Genomic DNA, 8,740 nt, shown 5'->3' with positions numbered 1-8,740 from the left:
TAATACTCAATGCAATTGGTGTAATGGCACTTGAGAATATCTCATTCTCTACCTTGCATCTGTTTTAAGAGATTCCATAAGAAATGAGTCTTTATAAAATGTCAACAAAGAAAACATGTAATCTAATTCTCAGACAAAGAGTGCCAGCGAAGTCTTAGCATAAAGTCACAGGTAACATGATGGAGTTTTGATTTGTTACTGTAAGTGCAATTAAAGCTTTTCAACTAAAATGACTGTAAGTAAGAGTATTACAGTACTATTATGTTACCATTGAAGAATACAAATGCAAAGGTGCTCCCAAAGAAAATGAAACCGATTTCTGAGGTAGCCATCCTAAACTAGTACTACAATCTGAAGGTCTTCAAAAACAAAAAACAACTAATCACAATTGAAATGCCTGATTCAATGACAAAAAGTTTAGACGTTTAAAGGGAATATCCAATTATTTATACCTTCCTTGAGAAACCATCGATTCCTCCAAATATCACCATATTGTACCTTCAATGACATTTGAGATAAAGAAAAACATTAGGTATTATCACTTTTTTGCACATAGTTAAGTCATGTACAGGTAATATGTTTTGATTTGAAAAACATAACCAACCTTATAAGTTTGTGGTTTGTGTCTATATGCATCAGCGATCTTGGGCCTGGGACAGAGTATGTTCTGCGAACAACACACCTCAATGCTGACATTCTCAGCACAATTCCTGCTGTGTCAACCCTATGCATCGATGCACGAATCCTCTGCCACTGTACACGATGCCCCTGTGCCCGCAACAATCCCATCATTAATCTGTACCCAGCATGTGGGTTGCAGTGGTGTGTTTGTGACACCAGGTTGTCAAGCTCATCATTAGTCAGTTGACCGTACAAGGCCCTAACAGACATAGCCCAGCTGTTCATGTTTCTCTGCAGCGTCCACCGAGAAACTCCTAAAAGTCTGGCAATGTACGCTGCAGATAGCCCTATGCTGAGGAGCTCCGAAACATATTCCCTACATATTAAAATTTTTGGACAACCAGGTTTTGTTCTCCCCACAGGAACCGTTACATGAAGCTCCATTTCATCTTGGGCAGAGAGTAGACCATGCACATCAGTAAGGGCTTCATACACTTGCTGAGGGATCTGAATTTGGTTAGCTAGTGCACTCAGTAAAACCATGTCCTGTGAAATGATAAATTGTAGATAGTCCAGGTCCAGAGGGGCACGCCCAAGGGCAGCTGATAGTCTGTTATGGAGTCGGGCCAGTAAAAGATTCAGCAGCAGTTCCTAGAGAGAAATATAGGGTGTCCATAACATGTTTACAATTTTTAAAACAATATATTACAAAGGCAGTTGTTGAGATGTCTTAAACAGATTTGTTTTATTTTAACCAGTGTTTGTTAATTAAAGTATTCATTCATATTGAATTTATTTGTTTCAGATACTGTGTTGATGGATGGTAAACCTGCAGCAAACATGGCAACAAATCGAGTACCGTTTTCATGTGCTTGGTGTAAATGATGATGCCCATATAGAGGTCTATTAAATTAAGTTTAAAAAAAACCTCACACAAATGAAGGTACTTAAAATATCTCAAAATTGTTATAATTGTAAAGAGACTTTTGGGACACTCTGTATAGGTCGTGTGTAATGTGCATTATTATTGATTACATTATTATGCAAACAGGAAGAAATAATAACAAAAAACACACCATTAATGTCAAGACAGTAGCGATATTCCGCTCACCTGCTGCTGCAGCGAAGAGCTGTTGCTCTGATCGGTCATTTTTCTAGAAGGCAAAACAAGATAAAGAACACTATGGAGTCAAATGTGTACATACATAACATCGATTGGGTGCATCTTCCCTCCAGTACCTGTCAATGGCGCATATGTGAGCTACATGAATTCGTTTGTTAGCCAGCTAACTAATACAAGAAATAACAATTTTAACCAACACAGGGGAGCAGCGCACTGCACCATTCTTGGCATATAATGAAGTAGTTTAGTTGTTCATTGTTGTCATATAGCCACAATATTCCAAAGCATGAGATGCAATTAAGTCCGTGGCGCCAGAAATGACGATAATGACTAGACTGCTTTAGCATGAAATCAAATGCCAGCTAGCTAGAAAGCTAAATATGTGATGCTAATCATAAAAACAGGTTGGATGACCATCGTCAATATTTGAAAGAATGATGAAGTAACATAATACTTACCTTGTAATAGCAAAAACCAAAAGAGACTGAAGTATTCTTAATATGTATGTTGGTTGGCGACGATGTGTCCTGCTTGTATCCTTCCGCGAGTCCCGCCACCGTCGTTCGCTAAACCAATGAGGTTGCGCTCCAATCCGCTCAAATCCTTCTCACTTGATTGGTCAAGACAACCCTTCATTACACCAGAGCCCGCCCCTTCTTTACGAGTACAAATCACGGCGCTCTACAAGTACAAATTAGTTTTGCTCCATTTGTAGCGCGACAAATGGGGCAAAACTCACGTCACTGAACAGCAGCAGAAAGCCCACTTGTGACTCCTAGTGGCGACTTCTTTGACTACAAGTTGTCATTTCTACAGGTACAAATCACAACTTTTACAGATACAAATTTATAGTTTTTGTACAGGTACAAAAAAAATTTGTACAGATACAAATCATGACTTTTACAGGTACAAATTTGTTTTTACAGATACAAATTTGTTTTACACATACACATTTTTTTTTTTTACAGGTACAAATTTCTTTTACAGACACAATTTTTTTTTTACAGGCACACATTTTTTTTACAGATACAAATCACAAATTTAGACTTTTTTCTACAGGTACAAATTTTTTGCACAAGTTAGTTTTGCACCATATTTACCTCCATATTTGAACGTTGTGTTATCCGGCTGCTGTATTAACAAGATAGGTAAAGTTAAGTGCTAGACATGGTAGCCTACATGCTAACTACACCTGCTAGCGCTAGCTAGAGCTAGCAGATCTCACTTTAAGGTTTTAATGTGCAGTAAAAGAAAACAAAAACAAAGAAAAGTTTGAGTAGGCTCTAAATCTCAATTGTGTATATCCCTCGTTGCTACAATATACAGTAAGGCTTTTGTCTATTATTCTGTCGTCGTCGTGGTGGGGGTGGGGGAGGGGGGCGTCTGTTGTTGAGTGGCGTGTCCTGCTCGATCGTGTAGCGGAGCGGCGCCGATGAGGGATTTTGGAAGTATTTTACACTGTTAAATGACCTTCATTGATTGACTACAGCACACATTTGTAAATTGTTAAAGCTGCCTTTATTTTCCCCCTTGAAAGATTACCATTGGTTTCTGTAGCGATCGTTTTTTTCACGGCCATCCAGAATACCCATCCATTTTGCCAAACCGTTTCACCTCATGGAAATTAATGTAAAAGAAAAAAAAAGTAACAATGTTATTACAATACCGTTTTCTTTGTTAATAAGTAAACAAGGAAGTCTATAGTGGATCCATTTTTTTCTATTGTTGATGTCACGATCTGTCACGGTTGAAGTTGGCTGTCACGAAACGGAGTGGAGGACCCAAATGCAGGAGAGCCACGGCAGTGATGCTGATAACTTTAGTTTTAATCAAAAACAAGGAAACACAAAATCACGCCCGAGGGCGGCTAGAACAGCGAGTAGTGTGGGATACAGAGTAGCATCACGGAGTAATAACCCGACACTCCTTGCTGCTTCTGTCAGGCTTTTATCTTGACCTGACGAGCTAATGGGCAGCAGGTGTGTTTGGCGGGATCCGCCCTCCAGCTGTTTCCCCAGCAACTGCAAGTGAAAACAGAAACAGCTGACCCCAATCATGACAGTTGAGGATTTATTGAAGGCTCTGCTCACCCCATCCATTATTTATAATCAATGAACTATACAATGTGTGATGTTACTATACTTCAATTGATGACGGTTTCTTATTTTTATTACAATGACACCACTGCCTCATTAGACTCAATGTACATTTTTAATGTTTCATACACATCTGAGATTAACTACAAATTTTATCTTGAATCTTTTAGCGATCCGCTGAGCACTGTGCGAATTGGAAAGCTGCTGACCGTGATACTTGGATTTCAAACCTTCAGCACCGCCTTGGACTTCCACCTCATCTACCTGCTTCCATCTTGCCCTCAAACAACATAATACATATATAAGATCTACATCACAGAGTCTAGAACGCAAATACAGCTGAACTTGCACTCAACAGCACATTACAAACACTCTAATATCATTACTTTACTATTTTGTTGTGTTTGAATTGATTTCCTTTTTTTACTGCCAGTTTACTTTTGACTTTGTCTTGGGAAGTTTTTTTTATTTTCTTTTTGCTTACAGTAAAGGTAGCTGTAGCAGCATGCCGCGGAAGGGGAAGCGTTCCGAGGCAGCCAAGCGCCGATGGAAGAAGCTGGACCTTGCTGCTCCGGAACTGAGCCCAAACATCGCACCCCAGCAGGTACTTTGCCTCTATTCAATTCTGCACTTGGCGGTGGTGTATTCTGTGTTGAGTTATTTTGAGTCACACTGCTAGGTCCTCAATGTGCTGTATATTTTGTTTTCAGCCTCGGTCCCCACCCTCTGCCACCAGTGATGGGACCACGATGCAGTCTGCAGTGAACAAGGTACGAGTTTCACGCCATATTTTAGCAAGAGTTTATCATTTTTTTTATCACTATTACACTTTTTTTTAATATCCTAAACATTTGCAATGTGTATTTAGAAGGCCAGAGTCCGAACTTCAGCTCCAGCCAGTCGGCTCGCCACTGTGGACGCCCGCTCCCCACCGCATACCTCTACTGTGGCTGCCCACCAGGTATGTTCCACAGCAGGCAAAATGCAATTAACTTTGTTAATGTGCAATACACATTATTTCCGGCTACAAATATAGAGTCAAGCAGAAAAAAATGCTAAAATGCTTATGTAAAAAGCAGTCTGTGTATTCAAGACACTCAATAGTAATGTAAAAAAATCCTTTATTAAAAATGGACTACCAACATGTTTCAACACAAGATTGTCTTCACCAGGGCATAGTTTGACAAATATAGAGTGTATGACTGAGCGATATTTGTGCATCATCAGAAAAAAAAAGTTTGTTTCTATCTTATTCCGTTCTTTAGTAATCAACAATAGAAAATGGTTAGTTTCACCCAATTTCGCCTTTTTTGGACCAAAATACGGAGAAATCAAGCTTTTAGTGAAACGATATTATTTCATGCATTCTAGTGAATTTTACACTTCTTTTTGTCCATGAATGATGCCACAAACACCTAAATAGTGCTTTACTTCTATAAAACACTACCACCAAGAATGAAAAAGTGTTTTTTGATAGCAAAATAACAGTTTATTTACATTCAACATTCAACAGTGTAATCCAACAAACATGTGCAACTGTGCAACTGTGCATGTGTGGTGTGTGTATGTGTTTCTATTTACAATTCTGTGGATGTTTCAACTACACAAGTTTTTTTTTGGTGTGGTATATAGTGTAACATTGCCCTGGGTGCAAGGGGACGCAGCAGGATTTGCACCACAGATTTGTTTCGCTGCGAATGCCCCTTTGAGTGCAGACCCTACACTTTCTTGCTGGCTTTTTTTTCCGGGGGGTAGCAGGTATGTATTGCAGTGTGTGTTTTGCCATGTTGCCATCAAGTCGACTTTCAGGATCGTTATACGGTGACCTGGTGTTCTGTCTGGCTTCCTCATGTCCTTCTGTTTGTATGTTTGTAGCAATGTCCTCCTCCTGGTCCTGTGGTAAGAGCCACCCTCTCACCACCTGCTGGATAAACTCCAAAAAATGCTGACATTTGCCAGGATGTTTAGCTTTGTACAGGATAAAGGCATTGAACAAACATATTTGAAACAGATAGGCAACAAATTTTTTGTGCCATTTCAATGTCTTCCTCGTGAATGGGTGATAAGAAATGTTTTGATCCATCTTATCCACGCCATTCATTGTGGAATTGTAGTCCAAAACACATACAGGTTTCGGGAAAGGCACTCTTTTTTTTTTTTTTAGTGCCTACACATCAACTGTCCGCATTTCATCTTTGTGAAAAGTAGTCACCATCCTCAACAAACGCTTGTCCTGCCATGCCACAACCAAAACATTTGTGTTGTGTCTCACCAATTCCCCCCCCACCCCAAGGCCAGTGTTTGTAAGAGAAGTGATCTCATTTGGTTCACCCCTATTTTTTCTCAGTGTTCCACAAACATTTGTACGTGCTGCCAGGAGACGTTCACACAACCCAATTGAATTATAAAAATTGTCCATAAAGAGCGTGTACCCATTTCCTGGCAGACGATCTAGCAAATTAAACACGGTATCCGGCAGAGAACAACTAGTACCAACATAAGGTTGCATATTAAAACAATATCCTGTTTGGGAGTCACACAGGATGTATGACTTAATTCCATATTTGATTGGTTTTTGGGGGTTGTAAACTTTAAACGATAGACGGCCCTGAAAATTCATCATTCCCTCATCAATACATACATTCCTACCGGGTTGGAACAGTTCTTTAAATTTATTTACAATATGGTTGAACACAGGACGGATTTTAAATAATTTGTCATCTGAACTATGTCTCTCATTATTGTTAAAATGTAGGTAACTCCAGATAAGCAGGAAGCGGTTTCGAGGCATCGCGCGACTAAAAAAATGGTGTGGTTTCAATTTCATCCTGAGTCCAATACATTTCTATACTGGGCTTTTTTATATACCCAGTAAGAAATTGGAGTGCAAAAAATGTTTTCAATTCTAATACAGACACTGGCTTCCAAGCACGACTCCTGCAGTGTGGCAGACTTTCAGTCTGCTTCTGCATGGATTGACGTGCATATAAATTTGTTTGATCAGCAATGTGCTGGAGAAGTTCGTTTGAGATGAATAGTTGCAGGAAGTCAGCTGGCAGGGTTGAATTTAGCTCTGCTGCGGCACCCCTTGGTCCTGGAGTTTCAGTAAACAGGAATGTGTTTGGCTGCCAGCCTGTTTCATGCCAGCCAGAACTTTTGGGATCTGCAAATATACATTTCAATATCATATAATATTTATTTTAGATCAGTGTGAAGCAATATATATATATGTTTACCTTTTTTCTTGGATCCACTGGTTGAAATTATAGAAGACATTTACCATCAAATATTTTACTCGTGCTGAGTTGGAGAATCATTTTTTTTTTACCTTTATTCTGCTCACTGTGAGACGCGTCACCTTGAGCCCGACGAGCTGCAGCTGAAAGAAATATATACAATTACAATCATATCGAAAGACCGTTTTCTTTTGTTGTTGCAGTGTATTGAAAACACGTTTTTTATACCTCTCTTTGTCGTGGAAACTGTAGGTTGTCGCTGTGAGCACGATCTATGAATTATACATTCACGTTACACGAGGTGCTAGCAGCGTGCAGGAAAAGTATCTCATAGCAAGTTTGCGCTTACCTTCACAGTCTTCTGCGGATGAAATGCTGTCCGAATCACTTTCTCGAAGATCCGACTGTACCCACTCCTCCGAAGAATAGCCATCCGACTCGGGGTACTCTTCGTCGTCCGAATCAACGTCCGCGTTTGCAGAAGTACTTGGACGTGCACCACGTTTTCCGGCGTTAGCATCGCTAACCGGCGTCGCTTTAAGACGTGGCCGAAGACGTCGCGTCAAAGCCGCAACTTCGGCATCAACCTCGTTGTCGCCATCATCATCATCGCCACCAACATTCAATTTAGCACTGGTTTCTTTTTGAAAATACCGATCAAGCGTGAGCTGCTTTCCACCGGTCGTCATTTTTGCTTTCTCTTCCTCCATGCTTTTTGCTTTCTCCATTATCCTCTCCACTCCACTCTAGCTCCGCCTCACCTTTTATACCGACGCCCACGGTGGGCGGCACACCCAAAGTGCAAGGAGAGTCATCGCTGCCATCTAGAGGCCAAAACGAGTCATTAAACTTACTTGATCTGCTTGATATTTTCAGCACAGCTGCCCAAGGCTTCCCTCCACCCGTTTCAAAAAAAAACAAAAAAACATAGGGGACGTCTTTTAACGTCCTCGGCGCCCATCCCTAGGTTTATGCTAAACGTTGTATAACGTTTATGGCGGTCAAAGAGTTAAAAGCAGTCTGTGTATTCAAGACACTCATTAGTAATGTAAAAAAAATCCTTTATTTAAAATGGACTACCAACATGTTTCAACACAAGATTGTCTTCACCAGGGCATAGTTTGACAAATATAGAGTGTATGACTGAGCGATATTTGTGCATTGCTTTATTCATGTCAAACTAATTCTGAATTTAATTGTGATGAAGTCTGTTTTCTACAAGATTTCAAAATTTTTACTAATGTCAAAAATAAACTCACTAACATTGATCACAAATTTGTGAGGTGCCTAGCCCGGACACAGATATTTCACATGGTTTCTTTTAAGTTACATAGACCAGATGTAAATAATAACTAAGACGGTTATATTTAATAACTAATGTTTTGTTTTAGACTTCATGTCTATCTAAACAGTGTATGTCATTGTTTTGTCAAAAACATATTTCTATATACTTCCTTTATACTATAATCTAATCTGGTACAATCTGCTGCCTTTCTGCTCATGTATTTGATCAGAAAATTCTAGCAAAATTGAGCAATTGTGACTGCATTTCAGACACAAACAAAAGTATCAGTTAAGTCCTTGAATCTCTTTTGTGATTAAGAATTTCATTAATAAACCTGGCCTGAATTAACATCACTTGTATGTACAAAATACCTGGTCAA

At 39.6% G+C, this 8,740-nt stretch overlaps 1 long non-coding RNA gene across 1 annotated transcript; it reads right to left on the bottom strand.

Annotated features, from left to right (window-relative positions):
• Positions 1–5,412: 5,412 nt before the first annotated feature.
• Positions 5,413–7,827, bottom strand: LOC147180176 (uncharacterized). The gene is made up of 3 exons (XR_015094127.1): positions 7,426–7,827; positions 7,305–7,348; positions 5,413–7,219 (listed from the first exon to the last, which is right to left on the bottom strand). It is a non-coding gene; the product is annotated as an uncharacterized LOC147180176 (long non-coding RNA).
• Between the last annotated feature and the right edge of the window lie 913 nt (positions 7,828–8,740).

The sequence above is a fragment of the Leptonotus elevatus genome, chromosome 2 (assembly GCF_054856555.1).
Source record: "Leptonotus elevatus isolate MCC_2025b chromosome 2, RoL_Lele_1.0, whole genome shotgun sequence".
Taxonomy (NCBI): Eukaryota; Metazoa; Chordata; class Actinopteri; order Syngnathiformes; family Syngnathidae; genus Leptonotus; species Leptonotus elevatus.
The sequence above is the reverse complement of the archived record's forward strand: the minus strand, read 5'-3'. Positions and strand labels throughout refer to the sequence as shown.